A 17,526-nucleotide genomic window follows, 5' to 3' on the forward strand; every position below is an offset into this window, starting at 1 on the left:
CCTTTTTAGGGTCATTTGACCAATTTACCCCTTTTAGGGTCACCTGGTCGATTTTGAATAAATCGTCAATTTATTTGGCCGATTTACCCTTTTTAGGGTCATTCGGCCGATTTTTGAATCAATCATTCATTTGGCCAATTTACCCATTTTTAGGGTAACCGAGCCGATTTTTGAATAGATCAAGTTTCGTTCAATCTATTTGATCGATTTACCCTTGTTAGGGTGATTTGACTAATTTTGGATAAATTCCTTTGAATTCATTTGACCTGTTTCCCTTTTAGGGTAATTTGGTCGATTTTAAATAAATTGTCAATTTCATTCAACCCATTTGACCAATTAGGATTTCAATGTCGAAATTCCAAATTGGGAAATCTAGTCAATTTTGAAGAAAACCGTCCATTGCACCCAATCACTTGATCAATTAGGGTTTTGACCCGTAATTCACTGAGAAATTTTATCAACGAATTCCAATCTCTTTGATAGGAAGTTCGTCAAGGTCAAACCCGTGCGTTTTTGCAAAATCTTGTACCGATCAAAAGTGATCAATCCTTGCGGACGAGGTCCTTATTTTGACAAACGTCCCTTCTCATTCCAATTGACCAAATTCTTTCAAAATTATTTTTTTCACTCCATGAGCTGATTGGATCCATCAGGTATGGTATAGTGCCTACTTCAGAGGATTGCATCCTCATTCTAGGCCTACCCTTGGCACAAAAAGGGTTCCCCCATAGGACATGCATACCGATTTTTTATTCTTACTTACTGACTCTGGGTATTTTTCTTTTTGTTTTCCCCTCCCCCTGCATTTATAAAAATGTTTCAATAAGGCGAGAATATTCTTCTATATCTGATAATTTTGATCCAATAAAGCTTGACGATTACAAGTATTGCTTGATTCTTGGGCAGACATTGCCGCGAAAACATAAATGATTTATCTGGAAGCTCTACGCTAAAGCCTCTGAGAGATTTTGTAATTATTTCCAAAGGGGAAATTCTATTTATCTGATTTGTTAATACATTTTGTTCCAAAAGAAAAGGAGACAAAAAGTGTATGTGTTGAGCTCTTTACGAGTTTCTCTCTTCTCATTTGTATCATAATTGATTGAGAAATTTTGTTTCAAACTTTTTCAGCAATAAAGTTTTGGATAATTTTTGTTTTGTGTATATTTATGTACATTTCATTCTTTATTCTTACTCATTGGAGATTTCATGATGATTTTTGAGAAATAAGACCCAATTTGAGATTTTTCAACCTATAGCCTGAATTTCACAAGTGTATGCTTCCTAAAATCCTTACACTCGATTGGTGTTCCAACCTGTACAATAAGAGTGCTCAGAAAGAAAGAGAGTGAACGGTCACTCAAAAGGCCCTATGAGATACCTTTCTCCTTCACTTAATTCCAAAATAAAATCAGTCACATTGATTGATAAATTGTAAATTGGGGCAACTTTTGCTTGAAAATGTTCAAGGCGTCTAATCTGGTTCAATCACATCTAAGTGAAAGCAAAAATGTGCATTATTCTTATTTGTTTGGAAAATTTGGAATGATACTTCAAGCATTCGTTTCATTACCTATACAGATTTTTATCATTTGCTCTCCCATTTGAGCTTCTAAAAGAATAATTTCGTTTCAAATAAGGGTCTTAATGATCACTACCCTTCATTGAAAAATTTTCAAATATCAAAAGAAGAATGGATTTTCAATGACCATTTCGCTACTTCGGTTGTCATGAGGTATAAGAATGATACTTTGGCCGTCATTTCTACAATCTAAACACTGATCATCCCTTGCATCCTCGTTTGAGCTAAATTGGTGGTTCTTTTCGAGTGCACATATGATCGCACCCCACATTGGGGAAGGAGATTGGGAAATTTTGAAAAAGGGAGAAAAGAGAAAAGCAAAAATGCCAAAAGGGAAAAAAGAGGGAATCACAAATTGGAGAAATTTGAATCTATCTGGGTTTCGATTTTTGGGAAAAAGAAAAGAAGGGGTTTTGTCCATGTGAATCGCCTTTGTTTCACAAATATGGATGAGTAAGGGTCTTCCTCAGTCAATTAATTCAGATACACGCAAAAAATTTCGCATTAACGAAAGTTTCCTTTCAGAGTTATTGTAAGGAACAGAATACAAGTCAGGCTATCTTCTTTTCCAATCGAACATTCTATCCCTAGTTATCCCTTTTGAGCCATCAGAATAAATTATTTCGTTTGGCAACCCCTGAGAATCGCAAACCCCACACTGGGGGCAAGTTGGGTTGAAAAAGGAAAATTTCAAGAAGCGGAAAAGTGAAAAGCAACAAAATCCAAATCAAAAGAAGAAAAGAGAACCTCAGTTCAAAAATAAACTGGGGCAAATTTCAAAGAATGGCAAAAAGCCGAAAAGTCAAAAGAAGAAAGAAAATGAAAGTGAAAAGCCTCAGTTGAGCATAAACTGGGGCAAATTCTGATTTAACCCTAAAATAGGGTTGACGCAACAATGCGATCTCAGATTTTTCAAACCGCTTTTGAAATCCGTTTTCAAGCCTTAACTTTTCTAAGCACCCCACCTGACCCCATTACAAAAGCCGAAAGCCCTGACTTCTGTTCTTTGCACTGGCTTTGTCAAGGAAATCTCTGATGTCGAAAATTTTAGCTGTGTTCTGAATTGATTAGGTGTGAGGTTGACACTGCTCTTCATGTGAAACCCCGCGAGGGCATTTTTGGGGAAAAGGAAAAACGAGCGAAATGAATGCAAAAGAAAGATGCAAAAAAGATTTGATGCTGAAAGTCCCTGCTGGGTGATGATAAAAAGTCAAACAAAGTCCAAGAATCTGAAGTCCAGATGAGGGCAATGTTGAAAAATGCGATCTTTGGTGCAATGTCCTTTGGAAATTATTTCTTTAACTATCGTCTTCAAGTCACATTACAAGCTAATAAAGTCCATCGTTGACTTATTCCTTCATGACAATCCAAAGTGAGGATTATGCTCATAAAAATCCATCGATCACTCATGATCATAAGGGTATAACCGGATTTCGCATGTTTAGCTATCATTTCTACCCAAAATTTTGCAAACCCTTGAGCTTATACGTTGACTAAGTTTTCTTAAGAAATAAGGGTGACAAACTCTTTGCTTTCACTGAGATGTGGTATTGAAGGGATTACATACCATCTGAGCATGAAATGAGGCAAATCTTGACCTCCCATTTTCCTTTAGCCATTTCCAAATCAAAAATAAAGTCACTTGATTGGTCCTGACAGATGAGCCAATTGGAAAGGGTGACCCATTACCCAAAGCATCGATGCCAAGGTGAGGAAGAATTCTTTTGTAATTTGGCATTATTTTAAAAAAATTCATCATGAAATTTTCTGTGTAATTCTAAGCAAGACGTTCAATTTTCTTCACATTATACAGAAAACACAGTTTCTTACTTTGTTCAAATAAATGGAAGGGCATCCAAACCAATTTTTGCAATCAAATGGGCCCATACTGGGGCAAAATTTTTATTAGCCAGATTTCGCAAAACAAGCCCACACTGGGGCAAATTTTTTATAGCTTGTTTGAGGAATTCATCAAAGGGTCAAGCAAGACTTTCAAATCAATCACGCTGCCCTTTTCATGAAAAGTTAGGTGCATGTAAGCCCCTGTGCAGGTATTCACAGTTGAAGTCGACGAAAAGCTTCTGAGTTGTGGAAGGCCGATGCCGAAGAGAAAGAAGAAAGAAGGGGAAAAGGGCCCTACACTGGGGCAAATTATTCTTGAAAAGGATTCTCTTGAAAAATCAGAAAAATTCAGAAGTCAAAAATCAAAAAATCAAAGGTCAAACTCTTGCTTCTTGGAAAATCAAATTCAATTTCTTGTATCTTGACAAATCAAAACCAAATTTCTTGACCATTGGATGGCAGGATTGGGTCTTATCCCACTGAACATTCTAAAAATCAAGTTGGGCCTGGATTTCGTGCCGCCAACATTCCAAAAATTCTGTTGGGCCTGGATTTTGTGCCGCCAACTTCACTTTATCACGTTGGGCTTGGTTTTCGTGCCACCAACTTCACTTCATCACGTTGGGCCTGGACTTGGTGCCGCCAACATCACTTTATCACGTTGGGCCTGGACTAGGTGCCGCCAACATCACAAATGTCACGTTGGGCTTGGTTTTCGTGCCACCAACTTCACATCACCACGTTGGGCCTGGATTTTGTGCCGCCAACATTTCAAACATCAAGTTGGGCCTGGATTTCGTGCCGCCAACATTCTAAAAATCAAGTTGGGCCTGGATTTCGTGCCGCCAACATTCCAAAAATTCTGTTGGGCCTGGATTTTGTGCCGCCAACGTTCCAAACATCAAGTTGGGCCTGGATTTCGTGCCGCCAACCTCACAAACATCAAGTTGGGCCTGGGTTTCGTGCCGCCAACATTCCAAAAATCACGTTGGGCCTGGATTTCGTGCCGCCAACTTCACAACATCCCGCGGGTCTATCCCAATTTTAAATTTCTGTTCGGGTCTATCCCGTGGGTCTATCCCAATTTTAAATTTCTGTTCGGGTCAGTCCCGATTTTAAATTTTCTGTTTGGGTCAATCCCATTTTAAATTTTGTCAAAGGGGTCAGTCCCCATTTCTAAAGCGTCCATCATTCGAGACGCTCGCAGCCGAATAACACAGGTAAGTATTTGGTGTCCACTTCTTTGTCTCAAGTTTTTTCAAAACTCGGACAAAGAGGGGCAAACTGTAGACACCAAATTTTGGGTAATTTTATGTGGCATCTATTTCATGATTTTCATTTTAGATTGCTTGCATTCGTTGTTTACTTTTAGTTTTAATTTTTAGTTTTAGCTTTTAAGTTTAAAATTAGCGTAGAGTTTTTAGAAAAAAAAGAAGAAAAGGAAAACATCAAAAATATGTTGTAGTCATTTTGTTTTTATTCAATGCTTTCTTGAAAAGAAAAATTCAAAAAAAGAGGAAAGGAAAGAAAAATCATTAAAAAAAAAGAAAAGGGAAATTTGTTCACAAAAATATTTTTTATTTCTTTAAATTCAACCCTTTTGCATTTTAGTTATTTTTATTAAGTTATTTTGAGGAAAAGAAAATGATGGAAAAATGAAAAATTGGAAATTTTTAAAATAGCCATTTTTGTTTAGTTTCTTTTGTTTAAAATTATTTTTGTTTTGTTATTATTATTATTACCTGGTTTGTGTAATTTTGTTATTATTGTTATTGTTATTTTATTATTCATATTTTCTGTAATCTTCAAGTTGTTTTCAAAAAAAAAAAAAAAAAAAAAAAAAAAAAACAAAAGAGAATGGTCGCAGCCTGCAAGCTGCATTTTTGGCAGCTTGCAAAGGGCTAGTTTCGTGCGTGCCACTGAAGGGCAGGATGAAGGCAGAGGCTGGCCTTCATCCTGACCATTCAGTGGAGGGTTTAAGGATCTTTGGGTTCCATATAAAAGGGGACAAGAAGCAGCAGCCGGAAGGAGAGGGTTTTTGGAAGAGAAACAACGGCTGAAAGCTAGAAAGAGAGTCGGGGGGGGAGTGAATGAAAAGAGAACAAAAAAGAGAGAGAGCAGGGAGAGTTTGAGAGCTTCCTGAACGGCAAAAGAAAAACCAGGAAAGGCTAGGTAGCGACTAGGATACGAGAGTTGGCGGCTGGGCTAGGTAGAAGGAGAACAGAGGAAAGAAACGAGCGCGGAGGGGTTTCCATCGGAGAGTTTGAGAAAGCTAAAGGAGAAAGAAAAAACTGAAAAGGGGAGCACTGGAAAAGGCGAGGAAGACGCAAGGGAGGATCTGGAATCGCAAAAAGGTGACGGGCTGAAAGAAAGGAAGAAGGGACTGCAACGGGAAGGAAGAGTAGCAAAATTTTTCCAGAAAATTCGCTAAAAGGCCGATTGTTCAGCCATCTTCGGGAAGGGTTTTCTCCTTTGTTAAGGGTTCTTTTGAGGACCTTTTGATTGCTGCATCTTTTCTACTATTAGGAGAGCAATTTTGGTTTTTGAACCTTTTGGGAAAGAACGATGAAATAGCCTTCAAATTCGGGTCTAAAGTTCGAGTCTTCAAAGTTCTTCATCAAAAGTTGCGACCTGGATTTTGATGTTTTGCGAATCTGGTTCATCTGCGGATGTTCACGCTGATTTGACCACCCAAAGCAGCGAAGAAAGGTTAGAAATGGCTCTAACTTGGTTTACTTTCCTTGACCAGTTTCTTCTTTGTTTTGTTCATGGATCTTGTGGCTGCAACTTCTTTGCTCTTCCTCAGCTTCTTTGCGATTGTTTTGTTTCATGTTTCACTGGTGTTAGGTTCCTTTCTTTTTTTGTGTTTCTCTCGTGTTGGGTTATAAAATGCATAAATTATGAGATCTTGCTTGGTTGGAATGGTATTTTCTGGTGGTTTCTGAGAATGAAAGCTCAAATGGCCGAAGAATTTCCAAATTGCCGCACGCTTTCTCTTTCCAAATTTCGGTTTCTGGAAATGTTTTTTTAGTTTTTGCGAATCTGTTGAGGAGAAAGGATTTTGATCTTGTGTCATTGTATGATTCGCAGCCGGCATTCTAGCTGCAGAAAGCTTTAAAATGCAGAAATTCAGAAATTATGGTCATTTGATGCTTGCTAGATTTCTGTTTCGTATGAATTTCTGGAGCTTAAACGTAAACTTTTATGTTGAAAAGTTAAAAGAAAGCTTGGTTATCTTGTTACTTTGATCTATAGAGACGTGAGTTGCATTTGAATGAAAAGGAGATTGCATCTAGAACTTAGTCGCAGAAAATTCTGGAATGAATGTTGCAACAGAAATTTTGTTTCAGTCACTTGGCAGAATCCATATTGGTTTTGACTGATTTAGTTGCATCAAGAAAGCTGCGTTCCATCTTTACGTTTGCTGTCTCCCATGCTCCCCGCGGCAGTTCACCAAGACTGATTTAGGCATCTATCTTGCTAGTTTCAGTTTGACAACATGAGTTAGGAAGAATAAACCAAAGTTGCTGGATTTTGTTTTAGCATTTGAATGTTCTTGTTTTTCTGATTTTTGTGTTCCGAAGAGGGGGGGGAAGAATGTTTGATCCCCTTACAAATTTCCTTGCTTGTTTGGATTGTGTTAGCTTAGGTGTTTCATTGCTTGGCCTGGAAATATGAAAATGCATCGAGTTTGTTGCAGAAATGTTTTGAAAGCTTGGCATGAAGTTGTTTGAGTTGTTCAGATTTGCATCTACGAGTTTCATTATGCAAAGTGAGAGGGTTGTGTGATTTTTTGCTTGGATTTAATTATGTTTAAAAGCTGATTTTGGTGAAGTGCGGATTGCAGAAGCCTTGTCTGTCTAAAATTGCAGAAGTTAAAACTCCTACGTATGCATGCATGAAACTATTTTCTAAAATTGCATTTTGACCCCTTGGCTTCTAACCAATGCTACTATGACCCAACCGATTGAATGATGTCTTCAAATTGGTCCGTGACATTTTTAATTTGGGCAACTTCATTGCTTGTTTGTTTCAATTAACTACCATGCTTTGTTTCAATTGCACTTAATTCATGATTTTAGGGACTTTATGACTAAGTGAGCCTTGTTTTGCCCATTTCTTCTAATTTTTCTTAAATAAAGTGGTGCCTTGACCCTTTTATTATTTTGGAGGGTAATTGAATAATTTCATTTCATTGGGACGTCAATTCAAGGGAGGTACACTCTATCCCTCATTTGCATTATATTTGACCTTACGTGCTCCTACGTGTTATGTGAACATGCATGTCTACTTCGCTTCCCTTACCTCCTTGCATGCGTTTACTTGCTTTTACTTTTATTTAAGTTTTATGGGGTATGTGTACACCTCTTGGCTTGTAATAGATAGGGCTCGGAGAGCATCTGGTCCATTTCCCTTTCCCCTTTATGCTTTCATGGGGTATGTGTACACCTCTTGGCTTGTAATAGATAGGGCTCGGAGAGCATCTGGTCCACTTCCCCTTCCCCTTGTTTGTTTTTGTTGCTACATGTTTAATTGCTTTATTAGGCTCTTGCATCTAGTCGAGCATGCTAAGTGCTATGTGCTATGTGTTTACGAGTATTTTGGCATGTCTACTTGCTTTCATAGCCATGAATGAATGGAATGGATGAATGTACGTTTCCGCTAGTCCAACGCTAGTCGGAATTCATAGAATGGGCTAGTCCAACGCTAGACCCTTAGGGATTTCCCCTCATTAGCATATCATTTGCTTGTTCACCACATATCATGCATTTTTCTTAGTTTTATCACTTGGCATGCTCCTCGAACCCCCTTTCCCTTCACTTTAGGTTTTGCATCCCATACTAGTTATAGGGTTCATTTTGCTTGAGTGTCCCCCTCCGATAAGGGAAACGAGCGAGTGTGGCTACTCGATAGCCTTAGCACGCTAGTTTCGCCTTCTAATCAAAGGGAAAATCAAGTCACGATTTAGGTCTCCCCGTACCCGTCTTGCTTGCATTCCCTAGGCTCATGCATTCTCACTCCACTCTATCATTACACTTTCACTTTTGTCTCATTTGCACACATGCACCTTTTTCTCACTTTCATTTGCACACGAACACTTTTTTGTCTCCACTTGCACACGAACCCTTTTATCTTCACTTGCACACGAACCCTTTTATCTTCACTTGCACACGAACACTTTTATCTTCACTCGCACACGAGTACTTTCATCTTCATTTGCACACCGACACTTTTGCACTTTTCTTTAAATTTCATACATGCATTTTTGCCCACTTGCACTTGGAGTATATATTTGCATTCAAAGACATTTGCACACCCTCACTTGTATTTTATTACTTTTATCATTTTTCTCACTTCACACAAACTCACACTTTCACATGGCATGCATTCCACTCATTTTTTTCACGTCATTTAGGTCTAGGTGTGACCTCTCCAAAAGGGTCATTATTGGGCTTCACAATTAATGTGATTGGCACCACTCAACTTTTGAAGAGAAATTTCCCCCAATCCCCCTAGGTCTAGGTTTTTGCATTCATATAGACATATCCAATACGCGATACATACCTTGGGTAGAAAAATTAGGAAAAATTGGTTTGAGTCGCGCAACTAGCCTTGGCTAGGTCAAAGGGGTGCCTTGGATTCTATCCTTGCCTTCCCCTTTGTCAAACGTGACCCCCGAACCTTTTTCTTTGGCTTACGTGGACTAGGAGTCGTTTTAAAAAGGGTTTTACTACTTTGTCTTTAAAAAAACACTTTTTGGGTGACTTGGTACACCCCAAATCTATACCAAGTGGCGACTCCGTTTTCATATTTAAAAAAACCCTTTTTAAAATTTCATTTGGTCAAATCGTCGCTTTCCAAAGTCCCATGGCCTTTTTACTTTTCATTTTGCACACGTTCACACCACACTTCACACACATCACATTCACACATTTATTTTTCCATTCGAAAAGTGGGGCGCGACAGTTGGCGACTCCACTGGGGACTTCCTAAGTGGGTCCGAGCATTTGACTTAGCCATTCGTTTCCTTTTTCTACCCTTTTTATGCATTGCATTTGGATATTAGGGTTGCATTTTCCATTTTTAGGGCCTTTTGCCTTGCGCGCGTATCCGACTATTCCCTCACTCACGTACGTGTGATTGGTTGATTGGATGTTGTTTATTTGTTTATCTCGCGCTTGCATTGCATTTGGGAGGGGGTGTGTCACCTTTAGAGCCTCGCGTGGTTCTCAACCCCTTCCCTCAAATTAGGGGAACACTTCATACGTGCATATTTATTTGCTTTATCCCATTTTATTTTGTTTTTCGTGGGCGCCATCCCACACCGCCTTGTAGGACTAGGATCGATTGCCTTGGGTAGGCGGATGGTGTGCTCTGCGCCCATAGCGCTACCTAAGGGATCACTCGAGCCACCGACCAAAGGCCCTGGGAGTGACGACCCTTCGCCTTTAGGTCTGAAGGCTTGGGAACCGAAGCTTTATCGAGTCTAGGCATTAGTGAACCCCAGCCTCATGCATCCATGTTAGCATTTGCCTAGGGTAGAGTCAGCCTCACCCTTTTTAAGCACAATTAGGCACGAGGGAAGGGGTTCCACCCCTTTTATTGGCTTTTATTGTATTTCTTTTCTTAATTGCTCCCAATGTGTTATGTGTACTATCAACTGCACTAACCATTTCTTTTGTTTTCTTGGCTTGCATTCATGTGCCTTAGCAATAAGAGGCCTCTTTGGCACTCTTTTAGTGACTCACCCACTAGATAGCTTACATGTCTAAATTTCAGTCTTTGCACTTACTTTTCAGTAAATACATTTCATGTTTAGACCTTTTCCCTCCGATGCATTATTTATGCCCTTTAGGCCATATTTGTTGCATATTTACATTGATTTAATAAATGGCATCACGCATAAGCCCTAGAAAAGGGAATGCCATTTAGGCGATCCCGTGCTAGAAATAAGCCACCTTGTGTCTCGGATACTTAATCCAGTGAGACTTGCACGTTTACATTTTGTACCATCCGAAGGGGTAGTGCACAAGGTAAGGTAAAGATCCGATCATTTTCATAGAGTGATCTTTGGAATATGAGCATCTAATAATCACTTTTTGGCCATTTTATCAAAAAATTGGTAAAAATCCCTTGCGTGAAGGACATTAATTTGAAGAAATTCACAAATGATTCCTCCTGTTGAGACGATAAGTAAATTGAGGCCAAAATTTGATTTTTAGAAGGTCATAGACTAATGCACCTTAATAATTTTGAAATAACCAATGGCCGGACAATTCAACCAATCCATTTTGCCAATTCATTCAATAAATCATCATTTCATTCGACCAATTTACCCTTTTCTAGGGTCTCCTGGTCGATTTTAAATAAATCATCAATTCATTTGACCAATTTACCCTTTTTAGGGTCACCTGGTCGATTTTGAATAAATCGTCAATTCATTTGACCAATTTACCCTTTTTAGGGTCATTTGACCAATTTACCCCTTTTAGGGTCACCTGGTCGATTTTGAATAAATCGTCAATTTATTTGGCCGATTTACCCTTTTTAGGGTCATTCGGCCGATTTTTGAATCAATCATTCATTTGGCCAATTTACCCATTTTTAGGGTAACCGAGCCGATTTTTGAATAGATCAAGTTTCGTTCAATCTATTTGATCGATTTACCCTTGTTAGGGTGATTTGACTAATTTTGGATAAATTCCTTTGAATTCATTTGACCTGTTTCCCTTTTAGGGTAATTTGGTCGATTTTAAATAAATTGTCAATTTCATTCAACCCATTTGACCAATTAGGATTTCAATGTCGAAATTCCAAATTGGGAAATCTAGTCAATTTTGAAGAAAACCGTCCATTGCACCCAATCACTTGATCAATTAGGGTTTTGACCCGTAATTCACTGAGAAATTTTATCAACGAATTCCAATCTCTTTGATAGGAAGTTCGTCAAGGTCAAACCCGTGCGTTTTTGCAAAATCTTGTACCGATCAAAAGTGATCAATCCTTGCGGACGAGGTCCTTATTTTGACAAACGTCCCTTCTCATTCCAATTGACCAAATTCTTTCAAAATTATTTTTTTCACTCCATGAGCTGATTGGATCCATCAGGTATGGTATAGTGCCTACTTCAGAGGATTGCATCCTCATTCTAGGCCTACCCTTGGCACAAAAAGGGTTCCCCCATAGGACATGCATACCGATTTTTTATTCTTACTTACTGACTCTGGGTATTTTTCTTTTTGTTTTCCCCTCCCCCTGCATTTATAAAAATGTTTCAATAAGGCGAGAATATTCTTCTATATCTGATAATTTTGATCCAATAAAGCTTGACGATTACAAGTATTGCTTGATTCTTGGGCAGACATTGCCGCGAAAACATAAATGATTTATCTGGAAGCTCTACGCTAAAGCCTCTGAGAGATTTTGTAATTATTTCCAAAGGGGAAATTCTATTTATCTGATTTGTTAATACATTTTGTTCCAAAAGAAAAGGAGACAAAAAGTGTATGTGTTGAGCTCTTTACGAGTTTCTCTCTTCTCATTTGTATCATAATTGATTGAGAAATTTTGTTTCAAACTTTTTCAGCAATAAAGTTTTGGATAATTTTTGTTTTGTGTATATTTATGTACATTTCATTCTTTATTCTTACTCATTGGAGATTTCATGATGATTTTTGAGAAATAAGACCCAATTTGAGATTTTTCAACCTATAGCCTGAATTTCACAAGTGTATGCTTCCTAAAATCCTTACACTCGATTGGTGTTCCAACCTGTACAATAAGAGTGCTCAGAAAGAAAGAGAGTGAACGGTCACTCAAAAGGCCCTATGAGATACCTTTCTCCTTCACTTAATTCCAAAATAAAATCAGTCACATTGATTGATAAATTGTAAATTGGGGCAACTTTTGCTTGAAAATGTTCAAGGCGTCTAATCTGGTTCAATCACATCTAAGTGAAAGCAAAAATGTGCATTATTCTTATTTGTTTGGAAAATTTGGAATGATACTTCAAGCATTCGTTTCATTACCTATACAGATTTTTATCATTTGCTCTCCCATTTGAGCTTCTAAAAGAATAATTTCGTTTCAAATAAGGGTCTTAATGATCACTACCCTTCATTGAAAAATTTTCAAATATCAAAAGAAGAATGGATTTTCAATGACCATTTCGCTACTTCGGTTGTCATGAGGTATAAGAATGATACTTTGGCCGTCATTTCTACAATCTAAACACTGATCATCCCTTGCATCCTCGTTTGAGCTAAATTGGTGGTTCTTTTCGAGTGCACATATGATCGCACCCCACATTGGGGAAGGAGATTGGGAAATTTTGAAAAAGGGAGAAAAGAGAAAAGCAAAAATGCCAAAAGGGAAAAAAGAGGGAATCACAAATTGGAGAAATTTGAATCTATCTGGGTTTCGATTTTTGGGAAAAAGAAAAGAAGGGGTTTTGTCCATGTGAATCGCCTTTGTTTCACAAATATGGATGAGTAAGGGTCTTCCTCAGTCAATTAATTCAGATACACGCAAAAAATTTCGCATTAACGAAAGTTTCCTTTCAGAGTTATTGTAAGGAACAGAATACAAGTCAGGCTATCTTCTTTTCCAATCGAACATTCTATCCCTAGTTATCCCTTTTGAGCCATCAGAATAAATTATTTCGTTTGGCAACCCCTGAGAATCGCAAACCCCACACTGGGGGCAAGTTGGGTTGAAAAAGGAAAATTTCAAGAAGCGGAAAAGTGAAAAGCAACAAAATCCAAATCAAAAGAAGAAAAGAGAACCTCAGTTCAAAAATAAACTGGGGCAAATTTCAAAGAATGGCAAAAAGCCGAAAAGTCAAAAGAAGAAAGAAAATGAAAGTGAAAAGCCTCAGTTGAGCATAAACTGGGGCAAATTCTGATTTAACCCTAAAATAGGGTTGACGCAACAATGCGATCTCAGATTTTTCAAACCGCTTTTGAAATCCGTTTTCAAGCCTTAACTTTTCTAAGCACCCCACCTGACCCCATTACAAAAGCCGAAAGCCCTGACTTCTGTTCTTTGCACTGGCTTTGTCAAGGAAATCTCTGATGTCGAAAATTTTAGCTGTGTTCTGAATTGATTAGGTGTGAGGTTGACACTGCTCTTCATGTGAAACCCCGCGAGGGCATTTTTGGGGAAAAGGAAAAACGAGCGAAATGAATGCAAAAGAAAGATGCAAAAAAGATTTGATGCTGAAAGTCCCTGCTGGGTGATGATAAAAAGTCAAACAAAGTCCAAGAATCTGAAGTCCAGATGAGGGCAATGTTGAAAAATGCGATCTTTGGTGCAATGTCCTTTGGAAATTATTTCTTTAACTATCGTCTTCAAGTCACATTACAAGCTAATAAAGTCCATCGTTGACTTATTCCTTCATGACAATCCAAAGTGAGGATTATGCTCATAAAAATCCATCGATCACTCATGATCATAAGGGTATAACCGGATTTCGCATGTTTAGCTATCATTTCTACCCAAAATTTTGCAAACCCTTGAGCTTATACGTTGACTAAGTTTTCTTAAGAAATAAGGGTGACAAACTCTTTGCTTTCACTGAGATGTGGTATTGAAGGGATTACATACCATCTGAGCATGAAATGAGGCAAATCTTGACCTCCCATTTTCCTTTAGCCATTTCCAAATCAAAAATAAAGTCACTTGATTGGTCCTGACAGATGAGCCAATTGGAAAGGGTGACCCATTACCCAAAGCATCGATGCCAAGGTGAGGAAGAATTCTTTTGTAATTTGGCATTATTTTAAAAAAATTCATCATGAAATTTTCTGTGTAATTCTAAGCAAGACGTTCAATTTTCTTCACATTATACAGAAAACACAGTTTCTTACTTTGTTCAAATAAATGGAAGGGCATCCAAACCAATTTTTGCAATCAAATGGGCCCATACTGGGGCAAAATTTTTATTAGCCAGATTTCGCAAAACAAGCCCACACTGGGGCAAATTTTTTATAGCTTGTTTGAGGAATTCATCAAAGGGTCAAGCAAGACTTTCAAATCAATCACGCTGCCCTTTTCATGAAAAGTTAGGTGCATGTAAGCCCCTGTGCAGGTATTCACAGTTGAAGTCGACGAAAAGCTTCTGAGTTGTGGAAGGCCGATGCCGAAGAGAAAGAAGAAAGAAGGGGAAAAGGGCCCTACACTGGGGCAAATTATTCTTGAAAAGGATTCTCTTGAAAAATCAGAAAAATTCAGAAGTCAAAAATCAAAAAATCAAAGGTCAAACTCTTGCTTCTTGGAAAATCAAATTCAATTTCTTGTATCTTGACAAATCAAAACCAAATTTCTTGACCATTGGATGGCAGGATTGGGTCTTATCCCACTGAACATTCTAAAAATCAAGTTGGGCCTGGATTTCGTGCCGCCAACATTCCAAAAATTCTGTTGGGCCTGGATTTTGTGCCGCCAACTTCACTTTATCACGTTGGGCTTGGTTTTCGTGCCACCAACTTCACTTCATCACGTTGGGCCTGGACTTGGTGCCGCCAACATCACTTTATCACGTTGGGCCTGGACTAGGTGCCGCCAACATCACAAATGTCACGTTGGGCTTGGTTTTCGTGCCACCAACTTCACATCACCACGTTGGGCCTGGATTTTGTGCCGCCAACATTTCAAACATCAAGTTGGGCCTGGATTTCGTGCCGCCAACATTCTAAAAATCAAGTTGGGCCTGGATTTCGTGCCGCCAACATTCCAAAAATTCTGTTGGGCCTGGATTTTGTGCCGCCAACGTTCCAAACATCAAGTTGGGCCTGGATTTCGTGCCGCCAACCTCACAAACATCAAGTTGGGCCTGGGTTTCGTGCCGCCAACATTCCAAAAATCACGTTGGGCCTGGATTTCGTGCCGCCAACTTCACAACATCCCGCGGGTCTATCCCAATTTTAAATTTCTGTTCGGGTCTATCCCGTGGGTCTATCCCAATTTTAAATTTCTGTTCGGGTCAGTCCCGATTTTAAATTTTCTGTTTGGGTCAATCCCATTTTAAATTTTGTCAAAGGGGTCAGTCCCCATTTCTAAAGCGTCCATCATTCGAGACGCTCGCAGCCGAATAACACAGGTAAGTATTTGGTGTCCACTTCTTTGTCTCAAGTTTTTTCAAAACTCGGACAAAGAGGGGCAAACTGTAGACACCAAATTTTGGGTAATTTTATGTGGCATCTATTTCATGATTTTCATTTTAGATTGCTTGCATTCGTTGTTTACTTTTAGTTTTAATTTTTAGTTTTAGCTTTTAAGTTTAAAATTAGCGTAGAGTTTTTAGAAAAAAAAGAAGAAAAGGAAAACATCAAAAATATGTTGTAGTCATTTTGTTTTTATTCAATGCTTTCTTGAAAAGAAAAATTCAAAAAAAGAGGAAAGGAAAGAAAAATCATTAAAAAAAAAGAAAAGGGAAATTTGTTCACAAAAATATTTTTTATTTCTTTAAATTCAACCCTTTTGCATTTTAGTTATTTTTATTAAGTTATTTTGAGGAAAAGAAAATGATGGAAAAATGAAAAATTGGAAATTTTTAAAATAGCCATTTTTGTTTAGTTTCTTTTGTTTAAAATTATTTTTGTTTTGTTATTATTATTATTACCTGGTTTGTGTAATTTTGTTATTATTGTTATTGTTATTTTATTATTCATATTTTCTGTAATCTTCAAGTTGTTTTCAAAAAAAAAAAAAAAAAAAAAAAAAAAAAACAAAAGAGAATGGTCGCAGCCTGCAAGCTGCATTTTTGGCAGCTTGCAAAGGGCTAGTTTCGTGCGTGCCACTGAAGGGCAGGATGAAGGCAGAGGCTGGCCTTCATCCTGACCATTCAGTGGAGGGTTTAAGGATCTTTGGGTTCCATATAAAAGGGGACAAGAAGCAGCAGCCGGAAGGAGAGGGTTTTTGGAAGAGAAACAACGGCTGAAAGCTAGAAAGAGAGTCGGGGGGGGAGTGAATGAAAAGAGAACAAAAAAGAGAGAGAGCAGGGAGAGTTTGAGAGCTTCCTGAACGGCAAAAGAAAAACCAGGAAAGGCTAGGTAGCGACTAGGATACGAGAGTTGGCGGCTGGGCTAGGTAGAAGGAGAACAGAGGAAAGAAACGAGCGCGGAGGGGTTTCCATCGGAGAGTTTGAGAAAGCTAAAGGAGAAAGAAAAAACTGAAAAGGGGAGCACTGGAAAAGGCGAGGAAGACGCAAGGGAGGATCTGGAATCGCAAAAAGGTGACGGGCTGAAAGAAAGGAAGAAGGGACTGCAACGGGAAGGAAGAGTAGCAAAATTTTTCCAGAAAATTCGCTAAAAGGCCGATTGTTCAGCCATCTTCGGGAAGGGTTTTCTCCTTTGTTAAGGGTTCTTTTGAGGACCTTTTGATTGCTGCATCTTTTCTACTATTAGGAGAGCAATTTTGGTTTTTGAACCTTTTGGGAAAGAACGATGAAATAGCCTTCAAATTCGGGTCTAAAGTTCGAGTCTTCAAAGTTCTTCATCAAAAGTTGCGACCTGGATTTTGATGTTTTGCGAATCTGGTTCATCTGCGGATGTTCACGCTGATTTGACCACCCAAAGCAGCGAAGAAAGGTTAGAAATGGCTCTAACTTGGTTTACTTTCCTTGACCAGTTTCTTCTTTGTTTTGTTCATGGATCTTGTGGCTGCAACTTCTTTGCTCTTCCTCAGCTTCTTTGCGATTGTTTTGTTTCATGTTTCACTGGTGTTAGGTTCCTTTCTTTTTTTGTGTTTCTCTCGTGTTGGGTTATAAAATGCATAAATTATGAGATCTTGCTTGGTTGGAATGGTATTTTCTGGTGGTTTCTGAGAATGAAAGCTCAAATGGCCGAAGAATTTCCAAATTGCCGCACGCTTTCTCTTTCCAAATTTCGGTTTCTGGAAATGTTTTTTTAGTTTTTGCGAATCTGTTGAGGAGAAAGGATTTTGATCTTGTGTCATTGTATGATTCGCAGCCGGCATTCTAGCTGCAGAAAGCTTTAAAATGCAGAAATTCAGAAATTATGGTCATTTGATGCTTGCTAGATTTCTGTTTCGTATGAATTTCTGGAGCTTAAACGTAAACTTTTATGTTGAAAAGTTAAAAG

The sequence above is a fragment of the Coffea arabica genome, chromosome 1e, assembly GCF_036785885.1.
Source record: "Coffea arabica cultivar ET-39 chromosome 1e, Coffea Arabica ET-39 HiFi, whole genome shotgun sequence".
Classification (NCBI taxonomy): domain Eukaryota; kingdom Viridiplantae; phylum Streptophyta; class Magnoliopsida; order Gentianales; family Rubiaceae; genus Coffea; species Coffea arabica.